Source organism: Panthera uncia, chromosome A2 (genome assembly GCF_023721935.1).
Source record: "Panthera uncia isolate 11264 chromosome A2, Puncia_PCG_1.0, whole genome shotgun sequence".
NCBI lineage: Eukaryota > Metazoa > Chordata > Mammalia > Carnivora > Felidae > Panthera > Panthera uncia.
In genome coordinates, this window is record NC_064816.1 from 86,361,621 (window position 1) to 86,383,921 (window position 22,301).

General features: G+C 37.4%; 1 long non-coding RNA gene across 1 annotated transcript; it reads right to left on the reverse strand.

Moving 5' to 3' along the window:
- Positions 1-810: 810 nt before the first annotated feature.
- LOC125929860 (uncharacterized) lies at positions 811-21,510 on the reverse strand. Its single transcript, XR_007459982.1, has 3 exons — positions 21,342-21,510; positions 18,339-18,390; positions 811-1,083 (listed from the first exon to the last, which is right to left on the reverse strand). It is a non-coding gene; the product is annotated as an uncharacterized LOC125929860 (long non-coding RNA).
- Positions 21,511-22,301: the final 791 nt, after the last annotated feature.

The window sequence follows — 22,301 nt, forward strand, 5'->3', positions numbered from 1 at the left end:
AGTGCTCATTAAGATCATTAAGATAAGTGTACTCATGCTCTCCTTTATCTATTTCACAGTTCTCTTACCACCTTCCCTCTGGCAACCACCATTTTCTTCTCTGTATTTAAGAATCCTTTTTTTTGTGCCTTTCTTCTTTGTTTCTTAAATTCCACATATAAGTGAAATCATATATTTGTCTTTCTTTGACTCACTTATTTCACCTAGCATTATTCCCTCTGGGTCCACCCATGCTGTTGCAAATGGAAAGATTGCATTCTTTTTTATGGCTAATATCCATGTATATGTATGTCTGTATACTGTATATGTGTATATGTATTGTTTATATATATATATATGTGTGTGTGTGTGTGTTTTATATATATATGTATATGTATATGTATATGTATATGTATAAAATCTTCTTTATTCATCTAGCAGTGGACACTTGGGTTGCTCATCAACCAAATAAAAAGGCAACCTCCTAAGTGGGAACGTATATTTGCAAATGGTATCTTCCACTACTAGGTATTTACCCAAAGAAAATGAAAATACTTACTCATTCTCATGAATTTTTGACTAATGAATTATTCTCTAAGAAAGGTTCAGGCATCTTTGGATTCATCAAGCTAAAAATCCATATTCATCACTGAATCAGATTTATCCATTTCACAAAACTTTTGAGTTCCCACTATGTTTATTGATGAATAAGACAGTAACTAAGTGTTGTTATGTGCACCCATACATTTGCTTATGATTTAAGACACAGAAATTGTCAGTGATTTGCAGTTTTATTCTATTATGAACACATTAATATCCCTTATAATAGAATTTTTATTTTTAAAATTTATTTTATAATCCATAGAAAAGTAACATATGTGCCTAGTAAATACAGATAGTATCTAAATTCAACTTGTAAATCTTTTCAATTACTTCAATATTTTTCTTGACAGATATCATGATATCTAAAATAATACACTTAGAATTCTTGATTTTTTCAATTGGAATGTCTCTTCTTACATTTCTTAGGTTGGATCCACTGTTTACTTATGACTTCTTGGTTTAACTTTTCAATTTGCTGGAGCACAACTTCAAGCAACTTCCCTAAGAAAAGGGTATAAAAGAGGTAAATTTACTCAGTTTTTCTGTATTCTCTACCTATATGGTTAGTAATCTGGTAGCTCATGAAAGTGTATGTTGAATCATTTTTGGTTGATTTCTAACTAATTGATATTACTCTTTGAATACTGTTTATATGTAAATGACTCTGTCTCTTATTGCGTCTTTAACATTTTTTGTTTCAACCCTCTGGAATTTCATGATGATGTTTCTGTGTGTAAGTCCCTCGCTACATAATGTATTAGATTCTCCATTGAACCTTTTCATTTTTGTTGTCATTTTCTCTTTTATATCCATATTCTGCAATACTTAGTTAACTCTTTAAGCCTTATGTATGATTTTAATTTTTAAAATAATTTTGTCAATCACGTTTAAAACATGATCTCATGCATTGAAAAAAAAACCTACATAGATCTTTGAATTGTTGAATTTTAGTGGCAAAACTTTTTTTCAGCACACATGGAACCTTACCCATGACCAAAGTTAAAAAGTAGTATTAAGTTCTCCTCCTCCTCATTATGCTGTTGGGTACATAAATTAATGCAACCTTCCCAGTGTGCATTTGTTTAGTAAACACCAAAGCTTTAAAAATATGATAGTATCTAACCACTCATAAAGTCTACCTCTAAAAGTTTATAATTAAGGAAATTATTAAGAACACCATCGGGGCGCCTGGGTGGCGCAGTCGGTTAAGCGTCCGACTTCAGCCAGGTCACGATCTCGCGGTCCGTGAGTTCGAGCCCCGCGTCAGGCTCTGGGCTGATGGCTCGGAGCCTGGAGCCTGTTTCCGATTCTGTGTCTCCCTCTCTCTCTGCCCCTCCCCCGTTCATGCTATGTCTCTCTCTGTCCCAAAAATAAAAAAAAAAAAAAAAAAAAAAACGTTGAAAAAAAAAAAGAACACCATCAAAAATGTATTCAAAGAATAGTATAAGTAATGTCCACTGTTGAGAGAATATATCACTTGTTATAATTAGGTGCAAGTAACCAGTTCCTGAAAAGTTGCTGAATTAATAGACTGACTTATTTCAAATTAAATATATTAAAATAGGTAGATTCAGCATCATTTAATTCATGGGTTCATAAATATAATTAAAGGATTTAAGGGGTGTTGGGTGGCTCAGTTGGGTGAACATCCATCTCTTGATTTTAGCTCAGGTCTTGTCCCAGGGTCATGGGATTGAGCCCCATGTCAGGTTTTGTGCTTAGTTTGTAGCCTGCTTAAGATTCTGGGGCACCTGGGTTGTTCAGTCGGTTAAGCATATGACTCTTGATTTGGGTTCAGGTCATGATCTCATGGTTAGTGAGATTGAGCCCCATGTCGGGCTCTGCACTGACAGCATGGAGCCTGCTTGGGATTCTCTCCCTCTCTCTCTGCTCCCTCCCTGCTTGGTGTCTCTCTCTCTCTCTTTCTCAAATAAGTAAACATTAAAAAAAAAAGAATTTAGACTTAAATCTCATATTGGCCTATGACTACAGATAAACTGGCAAGAATTATGCTGTTACAGTAATTGATTGGACTAAATAAGATTTAGACTAGTTTCTGAAAAAGCTTTCCAGATTATGTTGGCAGTTAGCATGGTGGTCAGGCCTGCCATTGGAATTGACCGTTAAAGTTTTGGAACTTCTTATGACTGTATGGGAATCACCTCAGAAAGGTCGAAAGCCAGAACCCACTGAACAATATTTTTGGGTGATTAACTTGAACTTTATTGAATCTCAAAAGAGAATACAATAATTGGTTTGTGACTAGCACCTGGTCAAATAGACAGAAACATATTCAGGTCTCCAGAGTGGCTAAGACAGAGTCAGGTAGGGGCTATTGGGGATGGATGGCAGAGTAGAGAAGTAGAAAACAGTAAAGGAAACCTAAAATCTGGCCAAATTCTTCTCTCCATGTATAAGTGGAACGGATGACTTACACCTCACATACCTGAAGTGAGATACTTTGTGGGCTTAGATGCTGACCTCTGGACAAATTCCAATTTTGTTTAGTCATCCCCATAAGCTTCTGTAATTTTTGTCACAATGAAAAGTCCCATCCCCTGTATCCTTCAGTTTCTTGATGTTAGTGATAGAATTATCTTTGCTGATAATGATGCTAATGGTATACTATGTAACTTAGCAACAGTAAGAGAATTGGAAAATACTGAAGACAAACTTTTAAGGATAGAAATGTGCATCTTATTAGGGCATTACATTTATAAAGTAAATAGTGCTATTTTCTAAATTAATTGGGAATTCATGAGAAAGAGTAAGATTCAATCTGACTTAGAACTTCAGTTCAGGTAAGCAATAATCTGTGTCTATTAGAGACATGAATTGTTAGGTCTGTATAACTTTAGTGGGAGTTTCTGAAGTTTATGTAATTATGAGAAAATCTCTGGAAAATTCTACAAGATAGAAAAGAAACATAAAGACAATATCAATATGTAAAGAAGGTAATTTGAACTTTGATTTTTGGTATGGGGATGTGATGATGATGATGGTGATAAACCAATGACATGTATCTACTTAACCTCATGAATTGAGTAACTGATTGTTTTGCTGCTGAAAGAAGAAATTCATCACAGCTTTAAGGATTCATTTTTTATAATGCAAATGACAGAAGTAGTGCTGAGAAAGCAAACTAAATTAAGAGGACAATACATCCCTAAGTAAGCTTTTTAGTTCAAGATGAATAGATAAACCATGATCAGTATCAAAGACTGATCATGGGTGACTTCAAGTAGTCTGATTTTAGCACATCACAAAATAAACTTACAGAATTTTTATGAGAGAAAGCTTTCCATTACCCATCCATGGAACTTAAAATATTATAATTTTTCAGCAAAGGAAAAGACATAAGCTTGATCTACCTGCCAATATCTAATATTATAACATTATTCTGCTTTCTTTTCTTTATAACAAACCCTCCTCCATTCCCAGTAATTTGAACAGGTTTCACAAGATACTTAAATTGCGAAGAACATAGTTTGGATCTACTCCGATTCAACGGTCAAGTGCAAGTCAAATAATTGAGGTCTTTTCTCCTTTTAGAAAACAAGACAAAACAACAACAAAAAAAGATATCCATAAGGTGTCAAAATGTCCTCTCTCTTAAAGATGCAGTTATAGAGGTTAATGGCTAACTGCATAACCAAGAGATGCCATGACCTGATTTTGAACCACAGTCAAAATATTTACTGATCATGTGATTCTGGTCAAGTCACTTAAAATGCCTAAGCCTTAGTTGTTGTTTTTCCCCCCTCTATCAACATGTATTCATTGGATCATTATGAGGAATAAATTAAATAATGTATATAAAATGTTACATTAAGTTTGCTGACAATCTTAGCCTATAGAACTAGTGTGGATCACTATCCAGGCAAAAATTCATAAAAACTGTTAATGAACCATGACCCAAACTTCATTATATATCAATTTTTTGAAAATGGCAAAAAGGGAGCCCTGTCTTTTTTTTTTTTTTAATTTTTTTTTCAACGTTTATTTATTTTTGTGACAGAGAGAGACAGAGCATGAATGGGGGAGGGGCAGAGAGAGAGGGAGACACAGAATCGGAAACAGGCTCCAGGCTCTGAGCCATCAGCCCAGAGCCTGACGCGGGGCTCGAACTCACGGACCGCGAGATCGTGACCTGGCTGAAGTCGGACGCCCAACCGACTGCGCCACCCAGGCGCCCCGGGAGCCCTGTCTTAAATGAAGAAGGAGAAGGACAAGGAGAAGGACAATCATCTCAGAGTAAAGAAATCAAGTTGACATTGGTGATCCTTGGCACCAGAAATAAGACATAATGAAACTGAGCACTTGGGTTTTGTCTGGACTGTGGCGGAAAGTGACGTAGCCTTAAGTGCAGGCAAACGGAAAGCTATAAATAAGACCATTGATAAAGCCAGGGCACTTTAAGTACTATATAATTTCTGAAAATGGAGGACACAAGCTACAGAATGAAATTTCTCTTTTCTTCATGCTATGGATGGGAAAAATAAAAAGACCTATGAAAACTGGAATCTCCAGTCCTGGACCAAACCTGAGAAGAGATCAGAATTCCATAAGAGAATACAACTTTAAAATGTTACATAATAGAACAAAATGAATATCTAGAAATGAAAAATACAGGCAGTGATTTTTAATATAATAGCATAAAATAAAATTTGTAAAAGAAGAAAATTAGAGAACTATTAGACATGAGGAGGTACACACTCGTAAGACACAGAAAGATAAACATATGAAGAAAAAAAGGAAGACAAGAGAGAGTTCTAGCACATTTATAATGGTAGTTTCCAGATGGAAGAATACACAGAATATGGGACAGATGACAGAAGAGAATGGACTAGAAATATATGGGTTTGAAAAACTAAAGATTTGAATGCATAGTTGAGGAATCACAAACTAAGCAGATAAAACATGCAGAAATATAATAGTGAAAGCCAAAAGGAATGACACTTAGATGCAATAGAGCAATAAATAAAAGGTTGAGTCAATGTAAATATGTCTTTGAATTTCAAACAATATAAAAAAAATCATGTAGTTTTCTGTATTTAGCTTAGGAATGTGTTCAGTCTGAGAGCAAAATGAAAACATTTTTCAGGAATAAGATCCAATAGTATTTATAATGTGACATTAACAGAATGAGAATGTCTTCAATAAGGAATAAATGAGGTATCAGTAAGAGGTGAAAAACATAGTAAATACAGGACTGTTGCTTCTGGCCAAAATGGAATAACAGAAACCAGATATATGCTCCCAAATGAAACTATAAAAAAGAAAAAATGACACAACTGTGAAAAAACACAGGGCATCACGAAATGAAGAAAAAAGGTCCCTTACAAATGGGATGGAGAGGAACACGAGCCCTAGGAAGACCCAAGCTTCCTGCATTAAGGTAGTTTTCAGTCTGGGGCGTAATGAGGACATATCCAAGTATAGTCTTACAGATCTTTGCATTAGTAACAGGAAGCTGAGAGTGGAAAATCAAAGCAGCAGGAATTCACAGCACAGAATCTAGCGAGGAAAGAGTTCCAGAGAGCAAGAATTTCATAGATCAGTAGAAGGTTCCCTTGAATATTCAGCTGAATACTTACCAAGGCATGCATGTGAGGAAACTAATCAAGGCCAGTGATTGATGCATACACGGAGCTAGGAATAGTGCCTGTTGCCCTCAGTGATCCTGGAAAGCTTCATGATTCATAGAACGTTAGGTAAAGTGCTTGGGTTTTGTTTGTTTGTTTGTTTTGTGTTGTGTTGTGTTGTGTTTTTACCAGATGTCCTAAAGTTACAACAGTTGACTTAATGTCCTCTTCGTCCTCCAATTTTCCATCAATTATGGGTCATTTTTTATTGAGTGATATTTACCCTCACCAAAGGTTATATCTTTCTGCTTTCTTTTCATTCTTGGCTTTCAACTCAGTCTGTGAAGCTATAATTACTTTTATATAAAAGGTAGTCAAATTTTGCAGAAAAATCAGAGCCCACTTGTGGTACATTATAGATTGATTTATCTGCTCATTAGCCCTTACTAAACTTAGGGAAACCCTTCGGGTATGTTAAACATATTAATGTTTTTGCTGTGAATTCTGATAAGCAGAATAAACTAATCGGTAGTGAAAGAAATTATATCAAATGCCCTCTAATGGATTTGCTTTCTTCCCTGTGCCAAACAGTTACATTGCTGATAGCAGTCTTTGAAAATACTTCAAAATTTCTGTTGATTTTTCAAGGGCCAAAAGATTTTGACTGGGTGTGCCTATATATGTATGGAAGGGGTATTCTGGGACTCTTAACATATGTTAATGGATAGATAGAAAAATAGGCTTTTAGCAGTTTTTAGCTGCATAAAACAGGCACTAGAGTTTGAGGAAGCATTCTTATTTTTCCCGTTACAAAGTTTTTAAATCATGAATTACTCGTACTGTTAAATGATAAAATAAAAAAGCACTCTTCTGGAGAAAATACTGTTTTTAATATGGAAAAAAACCCCACAGGTGAGCATATATGGTAGTTGAAAGACACAAGTCATTTCTTCCTTTACAAACTCAGAGAGAGAAAAATTGTATGTGGGCTTTCCCAGTAACTTTTTCATAAACTCATGTATTAAAACAACAACAAAACCATAAGTGGAGATGCTGGATAAATAGCTCACCCACTATGATCCAGACTGCCTTAGACTGTAATAGACAGAAACAACTGCTAAAATTTCTCACTCTGTTCACTCTCACTTGTCCAAAACTTTTCTTAAAAATTATGATTTTAGAGAGGATAAGAGTATGAGTGGGGGAGAGGGACAGAGGGAGAGAATGAATCTCAAGTGGGCTCCCACGCTCAGCATGGAGCCTGATGCCAGGCTCAATGTCACGACCTTAGGCTCATGACCCCAGCCAAAATCAAGAGTGGGATGCTTAACTGATTGAGCCACCCAGGCACCCCAGTATTCTTTGTTTTCTAATATTACAAATACTAACAAAAATCTGCTGATGCCTTTTGTGCCATCTTTAACAATGTCTTTTATCTTTGGAAACTTGTGTCTACCTCTATTCACTCTATGCTTAGAGATACTGAGAGGTAGGTGGCCCAGTTTCACCATATTTTAATGGCACAAATTACATTTTTTTTTTTTTTACGTTTTTATTTATTTTTGGGACAGAGAGAGACAGAGCATGAACGGGGGAGGGGCAGAGAGAGAGGGAGACACAGAATCGGAAACAGGCTCCAGGCTCCGAGCCATCAGCCCAGAGCCTGACGCGGGGCTCGAACTCACGGACGGCGAGATCGTGACCTGGCTGAAGTCGGACGCTCAACCGACTGCGCCACCCAGGCGCCCCACAAATTACATTTTAACAGTCACGTATCAAGCTAAAATTCAAGCCTGCAAGAGAAATAGATTTGTATAGGAAAAATACAGCAAGGGGTTGGCGCCTGGGTGGCTCGGTCGGTTGAGTGTCCGACTTCAGCTCAGGTCATGATCTCACAGTTGGTGGGTTCAGGCCCCACGTGGGGCTCTGTGCTGACAGCTCAGAGCCCGGAGCCTGACTTGGATTCCGTGTCTCCCTCTCTCTCTGCCCCTCCTCCACTTGAGCTCTGTGTCTCTCTGAAATAATAAATAAACCTAAAAAAAAAAAAAGGTTGAAAAAGTTGAAAGAATTAAATGAATAGGTCATGTGACTTGGTCAACATCTAAAATGAGAACACCAAATGTAATACCATTATGCAGGAATAACGTGGATTTCCAGGGCAAATGACTTATGCATGACATACTGAAACCTTGTGTCAAAGGAAACAACATCCGTCAATGTAAAGAAACAGCACCTTGGGGGCTACCTAGTGGCCACGAAATCATATGCTCAGCCCAGTAGACCAAATCAAGACCGTCAAAAGTGACATCTTGCCATTGATCCTTCTTTAACAACAACAACAAAAATACCTTACTTTACATGTCACTGCTTAGAACTATAGCCCAGGCCTCTATTTTCTTAGAATTCTGAAAGAAAAATCACCACCACAATAAAAATGTTCTCTTTCTCTATGACTTAACTTTTCCATATGCAGTGTTTGTAAAATGCAGTGTCTTTTAAAGCCTTTTTTTTTTTGCCTAAAGGAAAAGAAAGTAAATTAAAATTGCAACTGATTTTTAGCTCAAAAGAAAATTAAGAGTCTCCCAATTGGCACTTTTATTAAAAATTGAGTATTAAAATCAAATAGCTCCTGGCAAAGACAGTGATGATCAAAGGTAAAGATTATGAAAACCAAGGATTTGTTTAAGAAGGAAAAGGAAACTACTTTGCCCTGTCATTAGAAGTGAAAATGATACACATCACTCTCATTATGGACTGATGGATATGGCAGAGACCAAATGATCTGGTTGGCAAATGGTTAGTGGAAATCACAAATGATTGTGTAAGGAGATAAAGAAGTTACAACGGATATAATCAAGGTCCTGTCTCAGAAAAAGCACTCGTATGTTTCTATTCACAACTGAATCCTGCTGACTATAAATGTGTATCTGAGATTAAGAGTAACACGACTTTGACTATTTTACTTATTCAGAAATAAGTTACGGTGTTCCTAGTAGATGGTAGGCACTGGTCCCCATCCTACAAATGTAAAGATAAATAAGAAATTTACACGTTCCTAAGAATCAATTATATTTAAAGAGAAAACTTAATATGTGTTGCACCTGACAAAATTTTGATTGTCTTTGTTTCATTTAAGAATAAAGGGAGGGGCGCCTCGGTAGTTCAGTCAGTTAAGTGCCCAACTTTTGGTTTCTGCTAAGGTCATGATCCCAGAATTGTGGGATTGAGTGCTGCATTGATCCTCTCATGCAGGAAGATTCTCTTTCTCCCTCTGCCCCTCTTCACCACTCTCATGCTCTCTCTTGCTAATCCTCAAAAAAAAAAAAAAAAAAGAAGAAGAAGAAGAAAGGGAAAATTAATACTGCCAGTCAAGAGAGATGATAAATCTTTATTAAGAGCTTATTGTGGGGGCGCCTGGGTGGCGCAGTCGGTTAAGCGTCCGACTTCAGCCAGGTCACGATCTCGCGGTCCGTGAGTTCGAGCCCCGCGTCAGGCTCTGGGCTGATGGCTCGGAGCCTGGAGCCTGTTTCCGATTCTGTGTCTCCCTCTCTCTCTGCCCCTCCCCCGTTCATGCTCTGTCTCTCTCTGTCCCAAAAAAAAAAAAAAAAAAAAAAAAAAAAGTTGGAAAAAAAAGAGCTTATTGTGCTCAACATTGTCTAGGACATTGTATTATAGTAATAAAGAGTTAAAGCTTGATCTTAATACTTAATAAGTTTTAAAACTTGTTGAAAAAATTAAGTTTCCCCACATAAGGTGTATATATAGGCTAAGTACAGTATCAAGAATCCATATTTTGTGGAACAAAGTAGTCGTGTTTTGAGCGCAGGAGTGCTGGATAAAATTTCTATAATATGGAATAAAACAAGGGTGCCCACTCTCAGAACTAATATTTAATATACTATGGGAAGTCCTAGCTAGAACAATCAGGTGAGGAAAAGAAATAAAAGGTATTAGAAGTGGAAAGAAAGAAGTACAATTGTCTGTTTGCACATCATGATTTTGTATACAGAAAACTCAAAATTCAACCAAAAACCCATTCGACCTAATCAATAAATGTAGCTTCAGTATGCAAAATTAACACACAAAAATCTTTAGGTTTTCTGTACACTAAAAGTGGATTTTCTCCAAAATAAATAAAAAATGAATCCCATTTACAATAGCATCAAAAGCGATAATGTACTAAGGAGTAAATTTAATTAAGGACACAAAAGATCTCTCCTCAGAGAACTACAAGACAAAGATATTTTTAAAAAATTGAAGAAGACACAAATAAATGGAAAGTTAGCCCATATTCATAAATCCGAATTAGTGTCAAAATGTCAACACTCCCAAAAGCCCCCTATAGATTCAATACAAACCCTATGAGGATAAATGACATTTTTACTCAAGTAGAAGAAACATTCCTAAAATGTATATGGAACCACAGAAGACTCCTAATAGCCAAAGAAATTCTGAAAAAGAAGTATGAAGCAGTAGGAATCACACTTGCTGATTTCAAGCTACACTACAAAGCTATTGTCATCGAAAACAGTATGGCACTGACCTGAAAACAGACAAATAGATCAATGGGACGTTATCAAAAGCCCATAAATAAACCCAAGCATATTTGACAGGGGAACCAAGAATATTGAGTGGAGACAAGGCCTCTAATCCTGGTACTGGAAAATTGAATAATCACATGTTAAATAATAAGACTGGACCCATATTTTACACTACTCACAAAAATTAACATGGACTAAACACTTAAATGTAAGACCTGAAAATACAAAATTCCTAAAGGAAAACATAGAAATAAACTCCTTTACATGGTTCTTGGTAATGATTTTTTATTTTTTATTTTTTTAATTTTTTTTTAAGTTTATTTATTTTTGAGACAGAGAGAGAGCATGAACGGGGGACGGTCAGAGAGAGAGGGAGACACAGAATCGGAAGCAGGCTCCAGGCTCCGAGCCATCAGCCCAGAGCCGGACGCGGGGCTCGAACCCACAGACCGCGAGATCGTGACCTGAGCCGAAGTCGGACGCTTAACCGACTGAGCCACCCAGGCGCCCCGATGATTTTTTAAATATGACACCAAAAACACAAGCGACGAAATTGCAAATAAGAAAGTGAAGCTACATTAAGTTACAAAGCTTCTGCACAGCAACAGAAAACATCAGTGAAGGGAAAAGACAACCCACCGAAAGGGAAAATATATGTGCAAACCATAGATATACTAGGGGGCTAATATCTAAAATGTATTTTAAAAAAACTATTACAGGAGAGGAATTAAGATGGTGGAGAAGTAGGGGGACACTGGGCTTTCCTCATCCCTCATTTGTATTGAGGTCAGATTACTTGGAGCATCCAGGAAATCGGTCTGAAGACTGGCAGAAGGATCTGCACTGTTGGAGGGAGACACCTTGGCAAGTGCAAGGTGTGTAGATGTGAACTGGGGGAGAGAAAAACAGTGGTGTTACAGAGAGGAGGGAACCCTTTCAGGGGAAGACAAAAGGGAGAGGTGTTGATAGTGTGGCACTGAGTTAGCACAAGAAGAAAACCTCTCTGGGCCATGGACTGGGAAGCAAGAAGTACTGAATGTCTCAGTTCCTTTTTGCAAAGGCCTTTGGAGCTCAAACTCTGAAGTTTTGGATGTGTGTGACTTTTTCTGGAGTGGAGCTGTGTCACACACTCCTGGGGAGGAGGGAGCTGGTCCCAGAGTGTATAATGTGGTGTAGACATCTCTGAGGGGGCACTGAGAGAGAACAGTCCCCTTCCCAGAATACTTTTCAAAGGGGGTTTGTTGTCTCCCCAAGGACAAAAGTCCATGCAGGTGCCAGCCAAAAGCCTTTCATTAACAGGATGGAGGGACTTGACTCTGAAGCAGGGGAGCAGATCCACACATTGCTGGGTCCTTTAAGACATTGAGTTTTGAATCCCAGATGCATGCACCAGAGAACATCACCAGAAACATTATCTCTAAGGTAACACAATGGCACTAAATTCATATCTTTCAATAATCACTCTGAATGTAAATGGACTAAATGCTCCAATCAAAAGACATAAGGTAGCAGAATAGATTTTTAAAAAGACCCATCTATATGCTGCCTACAGGAGTCTCATTTCAGATCTAAAGACGACTGCAGATTGAAAGTGAGGGGACAGAGAACTGTCTGTCATGATAATGGAGGACAAAAGAAAGAGTAGCCATACTTACATCAGACAAACTAGATTTTTTTTTGATGTTTATTTTTGAGAGAGAGACAGAACACGAGTACGGGAAGGTCAGAGAGAGAAGGAGACACAGAATCTGAAGCAGGCTCCAGGATCTACGGTGCCAGCACAGAGCCCAACATGGGGCTTGAACTTATGAACCATGAGATCATTACCTGAGCCACAGTCGGATGCTCAACAGACTCAGCCACCCAGGCAGCCTTTTTTTTTTTTTATTTCTTTTTGAGAGAGAGAGAGAGAGACAGCAGACAAACTAGATTTTAAAGCAAAGACTGTAACAAGAGATGAAGAAGGGCTTTATATCATAGTTAAGGGTCTATCCATCAAGATCTAACTATAAACATTTATGCCCCCAACTTGACAGCATTCAAATATATGAATTAATTAATAAGAAATGTTATTACACTCAATCATAATACCATAGTACTAAGAGACATTCATACCGCACTTACAACAATGGACAGATCCTCTAAGCACAAAATCAAAAAGAAAACAATAGCTTTGAATGACACACTGGATCACATGGACTTAGGAGAAAGATTCAGAACATTTCATCCTAAAGCAGCAGAATACACATTCTTCTTAAATACACATGGAATTTTCTTCAGAATAAATCACATACTGTGTCACAAATTAGCCTTCAACAGGTACAAAAAGATCAAGATCATACCATGCATATTTTCAGATCATGCTATGAAACTTGAAATAAACTGTAAGAAAAAATTTGGAAAGCCCTGAAATACATGGAGGTTAAAGAGCATCCTACTAAAGAATAGATGGGTTCACAGGAAATTGAAGTCCAAATTTAAAAAATACATGGAGGCAAGTGAAAATGAAAACATGTCAGTCCAAACCCTTTGGGATGCAGCAAAGGTGGTCCTAAGAGCAAAGTACATTGCAATTCAGGCCTATCTCAAGAAGTAAGAAAGGTCCCAAATATATAACCTAACTGTATACCTAAAGGAGCTAGAAAAGGAGCAGAAAAGAAAGCCCAAAACCAGCAGAAGTAGGGAAATAATAATGATCAGAGCAGAAATATATAGAAACAAAAACACAGCCGAACAAATCATTGAAACTAAAAGCTGGTGTTTTGAAAGAATAAACAAAATTGATCACCCCCTAGCCAGACTTAACAAAAAGAAAAGAGAAAGGACCCAAAAACATAAAATCACGAATGAAAGAGGAGAGATCACAATTAACACCAGAGAAATACAAAACAACTAGAAGAGAATACTATGAGAAATGATATGCCAACAAACGGGGCAACCTGGAAGAAACAGAGAAATCCCTCGAATACATACACACTACCAAAAATGACACAAGAAGAAACAGAAAATTTGAATAGGCCCATAACGAGCAAAGAAATTGAATCAGTAATCGGTAATCAAAAATCTTCCAACAAACAAGAGTCCTGGGCCAGATGGCCTCCAAGGGGAATTTAAAGAAGAGTTAATACCCATTCTTCTCAAACCATTCCAAAAAACAGAAATGGATGGAAACCTTAGAAACTCTTTCTGTGAAGCCAGCATTACCTTAATTCCCAAACCAGGCAAAGACCTCACTAAAAAGGAGAATTATAGGACGATATCTCTGATGCACTTGGATGTAAAAATTCTCACTAAGATGTTAGTAAATCAAATTCAACAGTACTTTGAAAGAATTATTCATCATGGTCAAATAGGATTTGTTCCTGGGCTGCAGGGTTGGTTTAATATTCACAAATCAGTTAGTGTGATACACCACATTAATAGAAGAAAGGATAGGAACCGTATGATCCTGTCAATAGATGCAGAAAAAGCATTTGACAAAATACAGCATCTTTTCCTGATAAAAACCCTCAAGAAAGTAGGGAGAGAAGGAAAATACTTCAACATCATAAAAGTCATATAGAAAAGGCCCAGAGCTGTATCATCCTCACTGGGGAAAAACTGAGAGCTTTCCCCCTAAGGTCAGGAACATGACAGGGATGTCCACTCTCACCACTGCTGTTCAGTATAGTATTTGTAGCCCTAGCCTCATCAATCAAACGACAAAATGAAATAAAAGGCATCCAAATTGGCAAAGAAGAAGTCAAACTTTCATTCTTACAGATGTCATGATACTGTATGTGGAAAACCCAAAAGACTCCATCAAAAAACTGCTAGAATTGATGCATGAATTCAGCAAAGTCACAGGATATAAAATGCAAAAGAAATGACTTGCATTTGTATATCCCAATAATGAAGGAGCAGAAAGAGAAATCAAGGAATCATTCCCACTTACAAATGTATCAAAAACCTTAAGATACCGAGGAATAAGCCTATCTAATGAGGTAAAAGATCTGTATGCCGAAAACTATGGAAAACTTAGGAAAGAAATAGAAGACACAGAGAAATGGAGAAACATTCCATGCTCATGGATCAGAAAAACAAGTATTCTTAAAATGTCTCTGCTACCCAAAGCAACCTACATATTAAATGCAATCCCACTCAAAATAACACCAGCATTCTTCACAAATCTAGAACAAACAACCCTAAAATTTGGATGGAACCAGAAAAGACCATGAATAGCCAAAGTAGTGTTGAAAAAGAAAACCAAAGCTGGAGGCATCACCATTTCGGACTTGAAACTGTGTTGCAAAGCTGTAATCATCCAGACTGTATATCATCCAGTGAGTATAGCCCTGGCACAAAAACATACACATAGTTCAATGGAACAGAATAGAGAACCCGGAAGTGGACCCACAAACGTGTGGCCAACTCATCTTTCACAAAGCAGTAAAGAGTATTCGATGGAAAAAAGACAGTCTCTTCACCAAAACTGGACTGCTTTTTTTTTTTTAATGTTTTTATTTATTTTTACAACAGAGAGAGACAGAACATGGGCAGGGGAGGGCCAGAGGGAGAGGGAGACACAGAATCGGAAGCAGGCTCCAGGCTCTGAGCTGTCAGCACCGAGCCCGATGCGGGGCTCGAACCCACAGACTGTGAGATCATGACCTGAGCTGAAGTCGGACGCTTAACCGACAAGCCACCCAGGTGCCCCAAAACTGGACTGCTTTCTTACATGAGCATGGATGATTTTTGGTGCAGTTTATGCTTTCAATGGCACATACTTGGTACATTATCAATCCCTGGTATTGTAGAAAATAATCAGATGAGGTACATTAACATTGCTCTTTTTAATTAGAGTTGGTTTTGTAATGCCAAAGATACTTGTTTTCCTTATTGATCAAAAAACATTAGGGTAAAAATCACTTCTGCAGTTTCTTTGTGCATTGTCATTGTGTTGTATTTTCACCTTCTACTGCATAAATGCTGCCTTACAGTCTGCAACCTGGTCGTAAGGATTCTAAACATAGGCATCAAATTTGTGCTTGCCATATCCACATGCTTGCAAATTCCATATATAAACTGTTGAAGTTTTGAGATTATGTGGTATTTGCTACCTCGCCAGAGACCAAAGAGAAATCCTTATCTGAAAAGCACCGTGAATCATATTTTGATATAAGTAGCTCTTAATACAGTCAGGTCTCTAATTACTGACAGTCTGCCTACCTACAGAGAAAACTTTTATCTAGGTCAGTGTGAGTTATTAGTAGTACAAGATAAAACTGTAATGCAAAACCAGCAACACAAAATAAAAACCGAAAAGAAATTAAAAAGTAAAAAGTAGAAATAGCAAAAATAGTTCACATCTTAAAATTCAAGCTTAAATATTTTTTTTCCTTAGAAAACCTCCCTAACTTGCAAGCACCAAGAAATGGTCCATTATTAAAAACAACTGGTTTGACCAATTCTACATTGAATGAAAGAAAAATGATTTGTGCAGATAGATTTCCTGAGTTTAAAACCAAGAACTTCACGGGGCGCCTGGGTGGCTCAGTTGGTTAAGCTTCCAATTCTTGCTTGGATCAGATCATGATCTCACGGTTCATGAATTCAAGCCCCACGTCAGGCTCTGCACTGATAGCAGGGAGCCTGATGGAGATTCTGTCTCTCCCCTCTCTGCCTGTCTGTCTGTCTGTCTCTCTCTCTCTCTCTCTCTCTCTCTCTCTCAAAATAAACGTTTAGAAAATAAATAAAACCAACCATTTCATATCTTATCAATTCTTGGAAATGTTGCCCGTGGATTCTGATAATGTCAAAAAATAATAATTGGCATCTCCACAAAAGACATTTCCTGTTTCTTCACACCATTTATACCTGAGGCTGAGACACATATTTGCCACTCTTGCTGTGTCTTCTTGGCTCCTTCCTTGACTCCTGTGAACATGAGTTTCCCAGTTATGGGAGTAAGGCATATTAATAAATAATAGAATGTGCTAACTTCTTGAGAGGATCCAGGTTAGGACCAATGGGTCAATAGTCATAATAATAATAGCTAACACTTCACATACTGCTTCCCATGTGCCACAGACTGTTGTGAGTACACTATACATGTTAATTTATTTAATTTTTGCAACAACCGTATGAGGCCGGTGCTGTTACGAGGTCCAGTTTTCAGAGAAGAAAACTGAATTGTAGAAAGAGGAAATGACTAAGGTCATTCAAACATTAAGTAGCCAAGTTGACGTTCAGATCTATGTTCATCTGGCTTCAGAATTGCAGAAATTAATATATAAATCACGAAGATCTGTTATTTTCTTACTGTAAAAGGTCCTTGCCATTGTGATTTTGACCAAAATGATATCAACTGCCAAAACCATATTTTTGCATTATAAAAAGAAATTAGGTCTAAGAGAGGATTACAGAATGGAGCTACAACCATATTCTAATAATCTCGTGGCATCAAGCAAGCAACAGGAGGGGAAATCTGCGTTCTGGGTCATCTGATGCCTTTAACAGTTTTGCAAACATGGAAAATTTGACAAAACACAAACATAAGTTGCCCCAGCAATTTTTATCCATTTATTCTTTCAAGTATGTGTATTTCTAGGGAACTAAAATCTCCACTTGTCTAATTCATCTTGTCAAAACGTTTCTAACGGCGCTGTGCTATTGTAGAATATTTATGAAGATTCTTTGGGAAAATAAAAGCGTGTTGACTATAGGAAGAACGAGAATGACACAAGTTGGTTTAAATGCCCTTTTACAGAAAATCTGTATATGTGCAATTCGATGTCACATCTCAAATTAGTTACATTTCATCCTTTTTACAGAAAATCTGTATAGGTGCAACTCAATGTCACATCTCAAATTAGTTACATTTCACTCTTTAGACACTTACTAAGTAATAAATATGCTATTAACAATGACCATTATTTATTGAATACTAATAATGTGGTAGGATGCGTATTAGGACTAATTGTAAGATTCTCAAACCCTGGGGCGCCTGGAGTCAGTTGGGCGGCCGACTTGGGCTCAGGTCATGATCTCGCGGTCCGTGAGTTCAAGCCCCGCGTTGGGCTCTGTGCTGACAGCTCAGAGCCTGGAGCCTGTTTCAGATTCTGTGTCTCCCTCTCTCTGACCCTCCCCCGTTCATGCTCGCTCTCTCTCTGTCTCAAAAATAAATAAACGTTAAAAAAAAAAAATTAAAAAAAAAAAAAAGATTCTCAAACCCCTGGTTTGGACTGTTCTCTTGTTCCCATCTGGCCTTGTAGATGACCTTTACTTGTTTTATTAGCTAGAAGATTTTCAGCTATAAGTGTGAGGAATCTAATACAAATTGATATCAGCTAAATGGAAAATGTAATGGTTCCTATAAATGAAAAGGCCAGTGGTATATCAAATCTGGTCAGCTAACTCCAGGGACTGAGAGCATTTGTGATAATCTTGTCTTTCTCCTCTCTTTGCTCTGCTGTCTTCTGTATTGTTTTGTTTATCCTTTATTACATAGAGGCTGCTGGGTTATATTTTAACAGTTTTCAGCCACCAGAGGAAAGATGCCTTCTGTTATTAGTAGTTGCAGTAAAGGTTTGTGCTTGTTTCTTTTTGACCTCATTTTAGAGATAACCTTCTACCTTACTCTAGGACTTACTTGCAGGTACGGCTGACCACACCATGACTCCATCTTGAGACCTTGATTGCAACTATAGGAGAATAAAATCAGTAGTTACAAAAGGGGTAAAAAAGCTGTTAGAATATTGTATAAGTATTCATAAATACTTAGGATGTACTCATACTAAAAAATATCTGAAATTAAAATTTAATTGTGTATTGTGTAATTTTATTTGATAAATCTGGCAACTTTACTCAAGAGCTTATTAACCTATATAATCAACTAATCTTTCCGAATATGGTAATAGGCATGTCCTAAAGGCACACTCATAATCGAAATGATAATAAACTAATAAACAGTACATATCAAGAATGACATTTTTCTAAGTATTAGGAATTATTCAAAACTCTTTCATCCAGTAACTCATGTAATCTTGTAAAAACCCTATGAAGCAAATAATTTTATTATTCCTATTTTACAGATCAGAAAATTGGGGCACAGAGATGTTAAATAACTTGAATGTGAAATATCCATCAAGGATACAGCCAGTGTTGGACCAAAGTGTGTGGCTCCAGAGATGTCTTATAGGTAATCTTTTTAATAGTATCACTTCTAGTGTATTCCAGCGCAGGATTAACAAGCTACTCCAGTGAGAACCAGACTGTTATTTTTCTACTGACATCTTCATAGCCAGCTTTCTAGGGCTACAACTGCAAAGAATATGAACTCTTCCATATACACTAAAACCTTAGATTGTGAGTAACTTGTTCTGCGAGTGTTCCATAAGACAAGCAAACATTTCTAATACATTTTAACTTGATAAACGAGCGATGTCTTGAAATGTGAGTAGTACATGACGCTGAATGTCACATGATCATAACTAAGCCAGTGGTTCTTCTCTCACTGCGGGTGGTGGGTGATTGTTTCCTATGCTTGAATGCTTGGTCTCAAGCTGCGGTGTTTGTCAAAAATCAGTGATTTGTCATAAATTGCAAGGTGCCCACAACTGGCACCTAGTATATTGTTTTGTCACTTCAAAGCACCTATGGACAGTCCTTTTCCATATAAGCGTAAGCTTAGGAATGCTTTGCTTCATTCTAGGTCAGGCTGCCTGCAGATATAGACCCTTTCTCCTGCTGCCTTATTGGCAGTCACATTAAAGACTGCCAAGTCTTTATTGTATATGACAAGAGTTTATTAATACTGTACTGTAGTCAACTCCTGTGTGAGTGTATACAATGGCCCCCATGCAGAAAAAGATTCCATTGAATCAACAGATAGCAGTGATTTCATTTGTGACAGTGAAAATCATCCTACACAACAACCCTCCTCTTTCTCATCTCCCTCACACCAGCCAAAAAGGATCTCAAAGGTAAGTGCAAGTAAATTTGTTTATTTTTCTTTATATTTTGTATTTTCTTTATTGTTTTGTATTATATTACACTATTGTAATCATTTTTATATGAATATTTTGGGGTTGTGGAACAAATCATCTGAATTTTCATGATTTCTTAAGGGGAAATTTGCTTTGATATACAAGTACTTTGGATTACAAGCAATTTTCTGGAAAAAATTATGCTCAGAAACCAAGGTTTTACTCTAGTTGAATTATAAATGTGCTGTTATTACTTGATAAATTAAGAAACACATTTGCCCTACTAGACATGCCCCATGTCTCCCATTCCCAAATGATCTACTGAAAGAAATCGAGCTTCACCCCTAGAGAACTTGTCTTACTAAACTCCACAACATTTGCTTTTTGATGTCACCCTGTGTCACTGCAGAAGAGCAGTCCATAACACTGGGGCAGATGATGTTTTACACTGTTCTGTACCCACGTCCTGTGGCTTTGCATTCTTATACAGAAGGCACTGTTAGTACAAGAGCAAGCAGATGAGCCAGGGGTTCTCCATGCTTGGGACCTCAAGCCTCAATATCTCAATCCAAATACTCTTCTACAGCCTGGGGAACAATTGTCCCCAGAGCAACCTTCCACCTTATGGACCCCAATTCCCATAATCCCTTTCATTCACTCAGGAAGCCAGAGAAGCAAACATGAAATCTGGCAACCCTTTTTGGTTGGTCATCCTAATACATACATTAGACTTCCTTCCTGGCACTCTTCAAAATCTAAATATTCTATAAATGTCGCTGGTGAGAAACTTTTAAAGTAAATTTCATTATAACCACTTGATTCCAATTCTCAGCTCTCAGAGGCACCTATTTCTCTACAAAAGCTGTTCCAGCTTACTGGTCAACACACTTAGAGGTTTTAAACTTATGAAGATATTTTTAAATTTCCCGAATAGGGGCTGACTTTTTTTTTTTTTTGACATCTTAAACACTGCCAAAATATGCATAAATTCCTGGCTGACTGCCAACATGTCTACTCAAAGGAAACTCGTTTTAACCTAAGTATATTATGGTTAAAAGTGTTTGGTTAAGAGGTGTCTCAGTGGCTCAGTAGTTGGTTGAGTATCTATATGACTCTTGATTTTGGCTCAGGTCATGATACCGGGGCCATGGGATTGAGCCACCTGTCGGCCGCCTCTGCATTGACAGCAAGGAGCCTGCATGGGATTCTCTCTCTTCTTTTTCTGCCTCTCTCCCTGTTCACATGCACTTTCTTCTCTGTCTCAAATAAAGAAACTTAGAAATAAAAAAGGTCTCATTAAAACATGCAAACTAGGTAGTCTTTTAGGGTCAATTTTGATGCCAAATCCCTACACATATATCCAAAAACAAAGATACCTTTTAAATCCATTCACAAAAATTTATGAGTACTACTTAGCAAAAAAAAAAAAAATTGGAGAAAAATTCATTTAGTGCAGTACATCACATATCTTCTCTTTCCCTGCTCTCCTCTAACCTCCAGTACTACCTTTCCAACACAGAGAGCAAATGCCTTTTTTGTTCAACAAACCTGATGGTAAGCAGAACGCATCTGTGCATGCCAAGACAGGCAATGTTTTAAAGTAAATTTACCATAACTAACTAACTAACTAACTAAATAAATAAATAAATAAATAAATGTAAATTTACCATCATCCACTTGGTCTTGCCAGGGGAACAAGGAAGACATGTGGTGTTGTGCCTTAATGTCAATCATTCTCTTCCTTTCTTACCACTTCAGCCACCTCCTGGGTCTAGTAGGACTTGTCTCAGGATGTAGCAGCTTCATATTTTCTTCACAAGAAAAAAGTCAACATAGGGAGCTGCGTCGATGGAAGAAAAAACGTAAAGGCATATGGTTTCTCAAAGTGAACCCTTAACCCTCAGCATGATAATCCTCCAGATTCTTTGCAAAACGTATTTATTCTTTGGGACCACACTGGATCAACTATTCGAGATTCCTCTGGATGGGGCAGAATATTTATGGCAAACTTCTAAAAATGAGGTATGGAAAGAATATGGAAAGAGTATGGAAAACTGTGGATTAAACTTGGCAAATGATTCTGAAGGGTCATGTTTAAGAGCATAGGCCATCCAGTGGGCTGGGTTCAGATCCTGACCCTGTCTTTTAGAGGTGTCTGTTAATTCAATCTCTTGGAGCCTCAGCTTGCTGGATTAAGACAATTAGATGGGGAGAAAAGTGTAAGGCACTTACACAGCATCTGGCACATACCATGCACTCAATAAATAAAAGCATTCTTGTGAAATAGCACGTCAAATAAGCTTGAATTTCTGTTACAAGAGATGTTCAAGAAATGTTTCATTGGAAGCTGGTCCTTTCTGACTGTGCTTCAGTCTGTCTGTATTCACACTTCCTTGAAAGGTTTAGCAAGCTCTGATCTGAGTAAAGAATGCCTTTTGCTATTTTTTTTTTCTTTAAGGCATTGCGATTAACTAGCCCTTTCTTTGAAGACTTGCTATTATTAGTGTTTGCTATTATCTAGTCCTTTCTTTGAAGACTTGATATTGTAAAGGCCGGGGACTGACCATGGCTGAGAAAATGACTAGTGCGTACTAAAATATACTTCAAATTAAGGTACTAGAATGCTA